The sequence below is a fragment of the Chroicocephalus ridibundus genome, chromosome 3, assembly GCF_963924245.1.
Source record: "Chroicocephalus ridibundus chromosome 3, bChrRid1.1, whole genome shotgun sequence".
Taxonomy (NCBI): Eukaryota; Metazoa; Chordata; class Aves; order Charadriiformes; family Laridae; genus Chroicocephalus; species Chroicocephalus ridibundus.
In genome coordinates, this window is record NC_086286.1 from 115027731 (window position 1) to 115042405 (window position 14675).

Sequence of the window (14675 nt, forward strand, 5' to 3'; positions counted from 1 at the left end):
CTGTCGTGATAACTACAAGTCCTTTTTATGTCTTGACTTGCATATACCCTGTGCACTTAACTACATAAGCTTCAAGGATACTTCTCTTGTGAAAATTCTTATGTGACGGCTACCCATTACACTAAGCACTTAACACTAAGAGAACTCTTCTGGGTTCAAAAAGAACTCTTTTTGAATTATATGGATTTAATTCGCTCCAGGCCAAGCATATCTTGCTTCTTGGTTAAATACATGATGCAACAAGCCCATAAGTAATCCATCATCATCCTCACATCTCTTGTATCAGTTCTTATAGTTACATTCAACATCATGATCAAGACCTCAAAAGTTTAGATTTTCCTAGGCAACTAGGTTTTCTTAGGCCTGAATTGCCAAGGAAGTTAAGCTGGTATCCGTCTTTCCAAATCAGGGCACTTCTAGCTTTCATATCTGTAGTCAAGCATCAAGGCAAACTATGGACCATCCAGAAAAGCAAAGATTATGTATTTATCTACATGGACAGCGTGGGAGAATATGTTATGACATTGTAGTGTTCGACCTAAGTAGAACTTGGGTTCCTGATCCCCATTTTAGGCAGGATTTAAGATAACATAGTTCAATAGTTTCTTACCATTGTCATGCCCTAGGTAAAATACAATTCAGTATTAAAATAAAAAACAACTTTGTTTTGAGTCATGCGTTTGTTTTGGGGAGGTTGGGAGGACTGGGGTGGGGTAGGTGGGTTTAATCTTTATATTATTTTTCTCCATCCTTGTTGTTTTCCAAAGGATAAAGGATTTTTGTGGAAGTTATGGTAAAATAGTGTGATTATTTTGAGGGAGATAAAAGTAAGAAAATACAATTTATCCATTACGGTGGCTACAGAAGAAAACAACAGTAACCTTTTTTGAACAGCTGTACGGCCAAGAATCATGCAGTTTGAATGATGGTATTCAGTATAGAATAACCCTCCACAATTATCTGTGAATGACCTTTTCCTGACGGACAGTGGTTTAGGTTTTGTTGTTGATTTTTTTTTGTGGTTTTTTTTTTTTTAATGAAGAACAAGTATTTGCAAATCTTGTCATGAAGTGTGCTACGTATTTTTCATTAAACTACATAAGGGCCTGATCCAAACCACTTGAGGGCTAACTGAGTAATTATAGGATAGCTCCGTATCCTTTCAGTCAGCTTGCCGTAACTTCTGCGTCAACCTGACACTGAAAGATTTCAGGAAAAGGATTCGCCTCTACTGAGCTGAAGACAGATTCTACTTTGGTATCTCCAAATCCTAAATGTGAAGCAGGAAGAACATCTCATATTTTTTTAGTTAGACCGTCACATTCAAAACAAACATTAAATCGGTTTAATTTTGCAAATCTAAAATATCTTAATTCTTAACTAGTTAAAAAATTTCTATTGCTTTTTGCTTTCTAAGAAAAGATTATCTAGAAAGCACATCAACCATTTCTTGAGAAACTTTTAATTTATCATTGCATGGGCTTTAGGAAAAGTTCTTCTCCAGATAATATCTACTCCTGAAAAAAAAATATAAAAAAATGGAATCTGGTGCCAGTGAGTTTGCTAACAGGAATACATGCTCTGCCAGGGTGCTAGAGTTTGCAAAATTATATATATTATATATGCTTCAGGTTGCAGATAAAAATTCAGTCCCACTCCTGGTTTTATATGTAACGTGTAACACCCTGAATTACAACTTTACCAGCTCTTTTCCCTCCACCCTATTTTTCCCATTGGAACTATCTAAACCATCAGTCAGCTTAGTGCTTGAAATTCCCCTTTCTTTTTCATGTGGTACCATTTTTGGTTATTAAACACAAGAAAAATATCTCATATTCATTAAGTGGGGGTTTTTTTGGTTTTGTTTGGGGTTTTTTTTTTAGATTTTTTTTCTATAAGATTCCCAGATAGTTTTCAGCTGGTTTGTAATAGGGTTAAGAATATGAAGAACACTGTAGAAGTAATAAGTTCAAAATAGACATTCATTTCTTGTCAGGATATGCTGTACATGTTTTGTATAAATATTGTTTAATCTATTTCTCTAGTTCAGAAATCAATTATTTTGTATAAATTCAGTTAAAGATTATAATTAACTTCTGTTGTACTTTAGTCATTAATGACCCCCTGAACTTGGCCAATTTTATCATTTTAATTTGTAGTGAATATATTTTTCAAATCCTTCTCACACCAGACTTTGCTGTGTTGCCATTCATGAACTGCCCCTCTGCCCTCTTGTCTCTTCTATCTGCAAACAGCAAAGCACAGCGGCCAAGCTGAAGCAGAAGTGTGTAGTCACGATCAGTATAGTTCAAAACTACATGTAATACATTTTCATAGAATGATAGAATCATAGAATTTTGTTTAAACTAATCAAAGAAAATAATCACTGTGAAGACACTTCCATCTCATCCCATCTGAATTGCTCTCATATCCTTTTTCCAGTCATTGTTACTTACCATTGGTAACGGTTGTGATAACCTACAGCTAATACATTTTAAAATCACAGAGAAAACTCTGTCTTACTGGAAGTTGAAATACAGTATTTTTCTTACTGGTTAGAGAGAAAATTTCCATATCAAGAATTATATGTAGATGGTACAGACCTTTAGTCTGACTGCTCGTTTAAAGAACAAACTCTTCTGCAGGCTGTTACAGTCATTATAGGGCAGAGCAGGTATCCAAAAAACACAATTGTAGACCTGTGGGAAGTCAAATCTGATCATTTCTGCTTGAACTTGAAACTCAGGCCAGTCTCAGTTGAATATATTTATAACTTTATCATTTTTCTATTGACTTTTTTTACCTTCTTTTACATATTCTTGTTGCCTGCATGTCACATTCACCTTTATACTGAGGTTGCCTGACACTTCCTCTGAAGGGTATTTTTGTTACCTTCTTTGGAATGTTTCTAATATTTGCTCCAGAATTTTGACATTCTTGGGAGGGAAACCATATTGACATTTTCTAATTTTAAAATTAGTGAGTTAAGCAACACCTTTTTAATGGACTTCTGCAATGGTGTTCATAGCAATTGAATAAAATCACTCAAGAAAGGTATGTTGCATCACTAATAAATACAAGAATTTCATTTCTTTAGCTTACCACACTCACAAGCAGCGGTTAATGTCTCAAAAAAAAAAAAAATATTAACTCCTGTACTCTTCCATTCATCTTTATTGCAGGATCACTCACATCTTGAAGCTTGCTGTGACTCATCCTTTTCTTTCAGCTTCTAAAACTCAATCATGACAAGGGTTTCCAAACAAAGTTACTTAGATGAGTATTGCTAGCTTCCTTAAAAGGCCATTAATAAAGCATCAGAAAAAGCATCAGTGATAAGCTATGCAAATTATACCTTACTAGTAGAAGAAAAATGCCAGAAAATGAGAGCTAAATCCTCTCCCCCGACTCTTCACCTACCAAGCATACAAACAAGAAACAAGGTGCTTAACAGCAATATCCATTTTATGCAGTGAAATTTTGTTCTCACTCCCACCTAACTGGTAATTTCTAGAAGAGGGAAAAACTGGAAGGATTATCCAGTTCACAGCACAGTATATCCGACAAATGAAACACCAAAAGATACATTTGCTGGTAACAGATCACACTGTAAAACTTGCAATATACCACTACTCAGTGATTTTGGACCTAAAACTTCATTAATCATTCATGAACCTGTGCACTGCTAAAGGGAATAATACAGTCTATAATCTTCAGGAAGTGCATGGGGAAAAATCCCTTTTTTGTTGGAATAAATCAAAATGCCTGTAACCTCTAAGTTGCTTATGCTCTGCAGCTCTTTTCCAGTAGGACAGGCAACAAATTTTGGAAAAACAGCACCTGCTACTAAATTTCAGAGACCCCTTTACGCTGCTTTAAACTCTGCCACTGCCCTGTGTCATGCCAGATAAACAACTTCAACGCCGATCATTTTCCTCATGGGTAAATTAAGAACAATAATGGGGGGTTTTCACTGGGGTATTTATAAGGTTTAGTCATAGCACTATTTAGACCTGCGGTCTTTGCCCCTGTGCACCACAGACCCTTCATTTTCAACCAGTTATTTTTTGTTCTCGGTCTCATACTTCGCTTTTGACTAACACAGATTTTCCATAAATGTCTTAAGCTGGAGACATTAGGAAGTGAAAAACCTACCATTTTTCTTAATGATTTGCTCCACTAGCTATAAAAATCCTCATATCTTATCTTAGTGTATCTGTTTTCAACAATTAGCCATCAGAGTATGTTCTTCCACAGAACTGCATGCCAATGGGGTTAGCAGTAATCAGCATGTTTTCTCCCTACTGTGGCACTTCTGAACAGACTCACAGGAGTGCTGAGGCACTCCTTTGTCCCATCAGGTATCCAGTCCAACACTCAAATGAGCTGAGATGTCTGGCACCTTTGGCTCTTTCTATACCCATGTCTGGATTTCTGTCCCTGAGTCGCACACAAACTATGGAACTCTCTTTTCTCCCTACCCAAAATAGAGTAGCTTCATCTGTATTGCCTACTAGAGCCATGCCTTGACAATCATAGAATCACAGAATACTTTGGGTTGGAACGGACCTTTAAAGGTCATCTAGTCCAACCCCCCTGCAATGAGCAGGGACACCTTCAACTAGATCAGGTTGCTCAGAGCCCCATCCAACCTGACCTTGAATGTTCCCAGGGATGGTGTATCTACCACCTCTCCAGGCAACCTCTTCCAGTGTTTCACCAGCCTCATTGTAAAAAATTCCTTCCATCTACTATTAATCTTCCCTCTTTTAGTTTAAAACCATTACCTTGTCCTTTTAGAAAAAGCCCTGCTAAAAGGTCTGTCTCCATCTTTCCTGTAGGCCCCCTTTAAGTACTGAAAGGCCACAATAAGGTCTCCCCAGAGCCTCTCTTCTCCAGGCTGAACAACCCCAACTCTCTCAGCTTGTTCTCATAGCGGAAGTGTTCTAGCCAAAATTAGGTATTGCTTGAGAAAGTGCTCTTTGGCCTGAGCCAAAGCCATAAGAGAGAACATGCTGACTATTATTCATTATAGTCTACTGCTGGCCAGTGAGCACACCCATACCTGCTCCTGTTCAGTGTGTCACTATAGATATAGCCCTCATTTCTATGAATAACATTTCCAAATGCTTACATTACCAGTGGTGGGTGTCCTGAGCTTTATCATCTCTATCATGTTCGAGTCCGAAGAGGACTGAAAGACTAATAGGGTTGTTCAAGATATGTGTAAAGCCTCAGCCGTTAGTCACCCTGGCACAACAAACAGATGTTTACATGCCTAACATCAGTGTAGCATATAATAATGAAAGGCTTACCTGGAGAGCAGAATTATCCGTGTGAGTACTGAATATGGTTTGTACACAAATAAAAATTAGCTACATATTATATTTCGAAAAAAAGAGTATGTTTTCTCTTTCTCTCACTCGTGCACAATACACATATTACACATGCAAAGGGGCAAATCCTGCTCATATCTCAAGGATGCAGACATCATAGGCTTAGGGTATTACTACAGGGAGTGAATGGATGCTGTATACTAAAAAGAGATGAAAATAGCACTTTTTAAATTTTCTGGAAGATGAAACAATATCTGCAGGAATACCTTAAATCTGCAAATGCTTCACAGAGATTTGGCTTCCCTGCTTCCTTGAAACAACATCATATGCACCAACTATTCCAATAATAAATAGAAATCTGGTTTATGCTAGATAGATTGTTAAATAAACCCAGACACCTGTTTTCCAGTTATAAAAGTGTACTGCTGTTGTGATGTTATCCATCTGTACTATATGCCACATGGCAGTTGCACTACCTAAAATGAGGTAGAATGAGTCCATTAGAAAAATCTCACTTCACTGTCTATAAGTATTCCAGTTAGGTGCACCTTTTTTTTTTTGTTTTGTTTTTGTTTTTTTCTCCTTCATCCAGGTTCAGGGGCTTTTTCTATTGAAAAATTACCTCCAAGTTAATTTATATCAAGTGCATAGTAAATACTAGTTAGGAGAAAATGGTGTAGGTCCTTTTCAGACCCTATTCACATAAGGTTATATATTGATTCCTTTATGTATGGCTTCAGGAGAAAAGGAGAGAGACAGAAAGGACTGTGAGAAGCTAAAAATCAGAGTGGAGCTGTAGAAGGTGCACGGTGATCCCAGGAAGCTGAGAGAAGGCAAAATGTTAGTTAGACCTGAAGACGACTGTGCTGCTTTTGGCTGGATAGAGTTAATTTTCTTCAGAGTAGCCTGTATCGTGATACGTTTTGGATTTGTGATGAAAACAGTTAAGCGTTAAATGGGTGAAGGCAACTGAGACCAGAATAGGCTAGCAGTAGCAATGCTAGGAGAGGAATGAGGAGAGGTCCAGGATCATATCTGTTGTAGAGAGAAATAGCCTTGACTGCTGTCTTTCTTCCTCTAGGGCCAGGCTAGTGGGTGGCTGGCACCCAGTGGTGGTGGTCTGCTCAGAGACACCAGCAGTCAAGGCAGCATAGGCAGGACACCCACCCCAGGAGATTCGTCCTCCCAGTGTCATGGGTGACCAGGTGGGCCATGGCTTGGCGAGAGCTCATGAAGAGCTCCTGTGTCTCACTGGAGCCTCAGGTGGGGAGGAAAGCTAGGAAAGGTAAGAAAGAACATGTGAGAAAACAGCACGAGGTGCAAAAAACAGGGTGTTATTGGAAAATATTTGAGAAACTAGCATAGGTTGTCATTGATCTATTTGCACTGCATTTAAATCTTTTATGGATCATAACCATACCTTTTTTGGTGAGATGTTTTGCAAAATCAGACAGCTACATTTTAAAGCAAATAATTGAGAAAGGCTCAATTCCTTTCCTTTATCTGTTCTTGAGAACAGATCCACGTTCTTGAGGCACACATGCTTCCCAAGACTGAATTGCGTAAGCTTAAAAAGGGATGCTACTTTTAAAAGGAGGCACTGAATGAATGACATGTTGGATGGAAACACTATGACCAAGGTCCTGACACAGAAGCAATAAAACAAGCCAAATAAGTTTCTGCTTAACCCCTTTTCCTGCTCTACTGCATACGCCTATGCAAAAATGCAATTGCCATGGACTTTACTACAGTCTATCCAGAGACAAAAAACATCACTCTGAGAGTGATAAGCAAATGAAAATGTTCGTGCTTAGCACTAATGTTGCAATATTCATTTAAAAAAAAAAGAAAAAGCAAAATCAGCTTATTTTTATTCTTAATTTTCAGAAGAGGATTTTGATGTTTGCTGCTTTTGGCATCAATTCCTCTAATTTTCCCCTTAACTGTATTCTTTTGAAGATGACAATTCACATGTACTCTTTTGAGAGATTAAGCTGTAAATCTTAATCTTACCTCATCAGTATGTGAAATATCAAGGTACAGTCAAAATCATGCTCGCTCAAGTTTCAAAAATCAAAGTTCAAGTACTGAGTAGCCATAATAAATAAGTCATGATGAATCCATACATTTTATAGGTGTGTACATCTGTTACATATCTAATTCCATTCGTGAATTATTTATGGCGAAACTGAAATCTGCTTGTGGTATTTCAACAGGCAGAAAATGTGACCAAATAGGTCAACTAAATTATTAAATGAGCATTCTTCACTTAGACTAACTAATTAATGATGTAGTATTTAATATGAGATAAGAAATGGATAGCTTTATATGGTAGATGGTCTTGTACACTTCCTGTTCCAAACAGTGTTGCTATCATGCAAGCCACATTGTGAATTACAGGACTGATGCAGAAAGATACATACTCACTGTTAATTATATCCACAGTAGAATAAAACTTCAATGTAATAAAGTTATATAAGACAAATTCAAACCTCAGTGATCTAAAGAGGATTGTCAGCATACTAACACTCAATATTGCAATGCTGGGAATTTATCTGTATTCCTGTAGTCCTGGAATTAGCCATTGCCAAGTGCCTACATCTGGTGCCTGATGAATGGGAAGTTTCATCCTGACACCTGAAATAGGAATTCACAGTTGCTACCACAATAAGTTATGGGTAGGTAGCCATTAGGAGCTATTGAAAAATGCAGTATGAGACAATCCAAAATTGGTTCCACCTAATCCTAGGTTAAACATCTATAAGAAAGTGGTTCAGAATATGAAATCGTACCAGCAGGTATGTTTAAAGGGTACAGCCAAAAGAAAAGGCTGCAAGGCTTTTTGCCTCAAAGTGGCAAGAGTTAGGCATTTCCCCCTCCCTCCACCACCTCCGCCAGCTGCACCTTTTGTTATTTACCCAAGGTGTCTCCAGGTTCAGCAAGGGGGTTCTAGAGACTATTCTTCTGTGCTGTATCAAGGCGTTGTCTGCATTGTATTTAAGGGTTCTAAATTCTACCAGATTCCTGCCCATCTACACATTAAATACAGCAGTATTCAGATCTCCTGCTCATGCTGTGTCACCTCTTAATGAGGTGAATATTCCCAGGGAAACACAGTTCATAAAAAAACTACTTTTATGAACATGTATTTGCAGCGTCTGGCTTTCAAATTTGCAGTTACCTCCTATTTCCATGATAATTATGTTTAAAGTCTTTATGAAACGTAATGACCTGTAATCAAGACCAGGTATTTGTTAAAACAAAAGAAAATTTAAATTTCATTTATAACTCCTCAAAGCTATGAAGACTTTGGACTAACCTTGGAGGGATAGAACTGGAAAGCTGGGTTATTTAGATGGTGTCAGGTGGATTTGGCGTAAGAAAAGGACCGATCTCTACTTCCTCTGTAGGAAGACTTAGGAGAGACTGCATAATCTAAAACGTCTTTTTCAACTGACATGGGTTCTCTCTTGGGTCACTGCCAAACAGCAATCTCTGCCACAATACTCAGAACCCAGTCCCACAGACAAACTAATTAAATAGTTTAGTCTCTCAAGCCAGGCCTTATGTTTCTCTCCTGCGTGGACACGGAGCATGGAAGGGTACGTACCCGCTTCCCTTCCTGCTCCCCTCTGGCTCACCAGAGGCTGAGAAGCCTGCGGTCTTACAGGCTCTGGGGTTGTTAAGTCCCCTGCGTGTGCAGAACTGCATGGCAACTTAGATACAAGTGAGAGGTAACTAAGCGTCACCCAGAAGATGCTGTAGTAACAAAACATACAGAGCTGAGCTGTATGTAAACAGATATACTGTGGGTGGGAGAAGGGGTAAAATGATGGATTTTTCTGCTGTCAGACCATTCTTCTAATCCTGCTTTTTCCCGACATCTTCCCCTGCCCTAGTCTGCTACCCAGGATCAGCTCCTATTCTTCTGCCCAGGAAGAAAGGCTGGAAAATAGAGGCTTGACGCTGGTCCCACACCACAGATAGAGTCAGACAGTGTGTATGGACTAGGAGATGAAGAATGTGCTCACAGCTCTCAGTATTTGTATCAACTCTTTTCCTCTTCCTCCCTGCTCCCAGCTCTCTCAGACTCTCCTTGTTCATTCCTGCCACCCACTCCCTTACTCAAAGCTGTGGCCAATGTTGAATATCATACTTAGTTCTCAGCATGAGGCTCACATTTTCTGGCTAAGAATCAAGTAAGATATTTTTGCTATGGATGTAAAATGAAATAACAGTTCTACCCCATTGGATGTCAGCATCTCAGCTAATTGTAATTACTCCTTTCATTACCCACAAAATGTTCTTTTTTCCAGATAAAAATACCTAGCTTAGTCTGAAGCTGTGTACGGATCTCCAACAGTACTAAAAAAATAATAATTAATTCCACAGAACAAAGAAAAGGAACTGCTGTCTCCTTTGCAAAATTCTCCAATAGCTTGTTTATTCTCTAAGTAAATGTCCTCCAGTGTGTTTCCACACTCCCTGCATTCCTGGAAAATAAATAAGAAATTTTTTAACGTTGAGATTTTATTTCATCTTCACTTCTGTATTTTCTCCTGTTGTAATTACCAGATGTGCTACGAGCTAGAACAGTGAAAATTCTCTACATCTAATTCATTCTATTCAAATATGAATAATGCCAAGCTGAGGAATGTTCGCTTTAATAATTTTGCCAGCCAAATCATTTTCCCAGAGTTGCCATCTCTTTATACTCCTAAATGCAGTTTAAATAAAACAAATGCAACACTCCAGTTTCTCTTCCAAGGTGAACAAACACACTCAGTGTGTTCCAGCTGATATTCCTGCCTTGGTTATAAAACAACTGCCATCTTTTCATTGAGAGGTATCCCATTAATTAAAAATGAGCATCACTCTGCTGCATCCTGTAGACATATGTATATTGCCTAAACCTGTTCTCTGCACCACTAGCACAATTTTAACGTACCACAAGATCCACAGAGCATCCTTCTTGCAGCTCATCAGCATGATGTTGTCAAAAAAAATGTTAGGTTTTAGAAAAATGCAAGGTAATAAAACTAGTGTATAGTGATAAAAAAAAGGACAACATTTCAAAGCAAGCCACAAAAGACAAAGTCAAAGCAGCAGCTGCACCTCACTGGTGATGAGCCCAAGAAGAGTAAAGCACATCTGTTAGTCACTGTTCCTTTTTTGGCAGGCTTAATGTAAAGCCCTCGGTTGGTAATTTTTAAATACAGCTAAAGCTGTCAGCCTAAAAGATAATTAAATTACTGACAATGTTTTTCACTGCTGTTTTGTTTCAAAAAAAGCCAGTGTGGTGGTGTTTGGGGTTTTTCATTTTCTTTTCTCTGGGAGAGCAGGAAGAATATACTGCCTGTTTGCTAAATGGTAACTCACGCAATCAGTTAGCTGAGCATTAAAAGATTATTTAAGGTATCGTCTGCTACCTGGTGTGAAGAATTAGAGAAGATGGAAGATTGGGACTCAAGGAGGAAAGCAAAGCAAGACTGCAACACCCCTCCCTCTGCACAGAACAATGACATCAATATTTGGAATAAAGGTTTGCTGTTCTCCTTCTTAACTGTAATAGATCCCTTCTAACTGTGGATAAGCCACACTTCATGGTGGATTTTCTGTTTAGACAGGTTTCCATATGAAAATCTGAGTCACCCTGAGCTGTCCAGGAGTAGCTCCTCTCCTGCATTCATAATGTTGGAGCGTATGAGATTACCACTCATATCCCAGGGATTACATGAGAAAACAGCTACTCAGGGGACCCTGAGAGCAGTGGACAGATATCCTGAGATCCACAGGTGTGGATCGACTCTACCTGCTCCTTGCTTAACAAGGAGAGTGAATCTTGCCCTTGTGAGTTTTCTCAGGCAGGTGAGCATCTGGTCCATCCCATCTCCTTCAGCGATCTGCTGAGTGTTCAGAGTACGGTATGGAAATGGATACTTCCCAGGCACTCACACATTAGGAAGTCACATAAGGATATACTCATGCTATCTATTATAAGTGGCTACCTAGGCATTTTAGCTATGACAGTGCTTAAAGCCAAAGAGTTATGGGCAATTTAGATTGCCTACTATTTAATGCTGTCTGACATTTAAAGTCGTTGAAGAGAAGTCATGACACCTAACTTATCAAGCGTGGCAATATGTGTATTAAGTAAATTAAACCATGCCTGAGAATGTTCCTGAGCTCCAGCACACTATCATCTACACTTATAAACAGTCAGAAGTGTACTTGGTATGGTTTCAGCCTATATCCACTAGCACTTTTCTCCCAGTCTACTCCCAGTCACCGTGCAGGGTCTAGTTCGAAAAGTTCCCAAAGTTCGAACGAAAAGTTCCCAATATGAAGCACGGTTATAACATTAAAACAGACCATCCTGGTCTGGAGATTAAAAGCATAGAAAATTCTGAGTTCTGGGCCCCTCTGTACAAGAGGGACATAGAAGTGCTGTAGCGTGTCCAGAGGAGAGCTACCAGGCTGGTGAGGGGTCTGGAGACCAGGTCACCTGAGGAGAGGCTGAGGGAGCTGGGCATGTTTAGCTTGGAGAAGAGGAGGCTGAGGGCAGACCTCATTGCCCTCTACAACTACCTGAAAGGAGGTTGGAGAGAGGTGGGTGTTGGCCTCTTCTCCCAGGTGAATAATGACAGGACCAGAGGAAATGGTCTGAAGTTGTGGCAGGGGAGGTTTAGGTTAGATATTAGGAAGAATTCCTTTACTGAAAGAGTGGTCAGGCACTGGAACAGCCTGCCCAGGGAGGTATTTAAGAAACGTCTAGATTTGGCACTCCAGGGTATGCTCTAGTGACAGAGATTGTAGGGGGGGGGTTGTTTGTTTGCTTGTTTGGGGTTCTTTTGTGTGTATGGTTGGACTCAATGACCTCAAAGGTCCTTTCCAACCATGAAGATTCTATGATTCTATGATCATGCCAGTTGATCTCAGGGCCAAAAGCAGGACAACTGATGCTTAATTTACTACCATAGATATGCCTCATCATCAACAGACTGCCCAATTTAAACATATTATTTTCCACTGAGTGTAAAAGAAGCCATTCTCAGGGACATCTGCCTAAAAGGCAGCCAGAACCTCTCACCGCAGTTACGGCACCAAATTTATAGCAGGCAGCCTAAATACAACTCGTAGTGCTATTCAGGTGCACAGACCACCACACCCTCCAGGCACAGAAGGAGATGTTGAAATACAAGGTAGGCTGCTATTTTTAATGTTATAACCAGGCCTTTACAAATTGTGAAAAATAGGTGCTTAAATCACATGGCCATTAAAATCATCTAAGTGCCTACCTCAGATATTTTCTGGAGAATGGGTTTCGCAAGTTGCAGGAAAAAAAAAACAAACCAAAAACCCAAAGACCAACCAACCAACCTCCCCCCTCAAAAAAAAAAAAACAATATGGAATCATAGAATCATAGAATGGTTTAGGTTGGAAGGGACCTTAAAGATCATCTAGTTCCGACCCCCTGCCATGGGCAGGGACACCTCCCACTAGACCAGGTCTCTCAAAGCTTCACCCAACCTGGCCTTGAACACTTCCAGGGATGGGGCATCCACAACTTCCCTGGGCAGCCTGTTCCAGTGCCTCACCACCCTCATAGTGAAGAATTTCTTCCTAATATCTAATCTAAATCTACCCTCTTTCAGTTTGAAACCGTTACCCCTCGTCCTATCACTACATACCCTTGTAAAAAGTCCCTCTCCAGCTTTCTTATAGGCCCCCTTCAGATACTGGAAGGCTGCTATGAGGTCTCCCCTCTCTTCTCCAGGCTGAACAACAACAGCAACAAAACAAACAAAAAAATCTCCTTTATACAACATTTAAGAACAGTAAGAAAAGTTAATTTATGAAAACTATTTTTATCAACTATATGCCTCTACAAACATCTGTATGTCTGTTTTTGTAAAGAAGTATAATTGGAATTAAAAATAGCTTTTACAGTTTATACTAATCTCATAATTACTTTTAACTGGAATATTGCATCATAGATTTTATTTGCATTGCCAGTGGCAGTAGCCCATATTGGATTACTTACTGTGCATAAAACCTATATGACAGGCTCCAGTCTAAACAGACACACGCACAGATGCATGCATCCCCTCTCCTCTCTTCTACGCTGAAACTCATAAATATACTCAAGTAAAATTACAACGGAAAATAAAATAAGGAAACCGTTTTCTTAGTTACGTGGGAGGATGGTCCTACATTTTTTTCTTTAGCTCTGGTTATGGAATGATAGTTTCCAGGGGTCTCTGCTTGCTTGCATTTTTATTGCTATTGTTTTGTTACCATTTTTAAACAATATAAACTTGAAAATAGAAATCCATACTATAGTTTGAAGACATCTATTTCTGCTGCTTTTAATTACTGTAACTCAATTTATAGTATTCTCTTTGGGAAAAAAAAAATATTCCTTTTTCTTGTTTCAAAACTAAAATCTTTATGTTGATCCTGAGGTTTTCTGAATGACTTCTGAATGTCTAACAAAACAAGGTAAATATTTAGTGCAAATTAAAGTGCAGTGTAGACTTATAATGGAGAGACTGTATCTAAATATAGATTAAATGACAGGGAAAATATTTGGGACCTTTTTGTCTTTAGGGAAGAAGCTGTAAATTGCTCACAAAATACCATGTTTTCTACTTAGGAAAGAAAAAGAAAGCATCTTGCCAGCTTCAGTGGAAGTTGGATCACACCTGAAATTGTTTTCATATGGATAAGCAGTTGTATTTCCTTAAACAGAGCTTTAAACGTTAAACAATAATGATTCAATGCTACGGAAACATCAGTTCATTTCTGTTGAAATAGGTTTCTTCAAAAAGTAAGTAATCCATTCTCCACAGACTGTGATTTAAGTTAGTTTTTGAGAGTGAAGCAAGTGGTAGTAACATGAACTATTTACAGAATAGGTACTCAAGTGAGTGTGAATGCAATAGTATTGGATACTATGAGTTCCTAAATTATTATCTTGCATCACCAAAACAACCGTCTCAGCTCTGGTGCCTAGCATTAAAAAGAAGCAATTTAATGTCAGGCTTCTGATTCCTGTAGGGAACACAGTATGGAAGGAAACTGCATGTGGCGAACCCCACATTCACGAGTGAGGGACAACAGCCAAGAACTGAGACAGCGTGAGCAGTTGCTGGTGAGCAGGAAGTCTCACTGGGAGGAGGGCAAACTCATGTTTGCCTCCCTGGCCAAAAGATATCTAAGGGAGCACCAGTGATGAAGGTGTGCAGAGAGAAACCAGGCGGTTAAATGTGGCAGCTGGTGCAAACGGGGGAAGCGCTGCTGGAGACTGACTGAAGCTGCCAGACCAGGTACAGCAG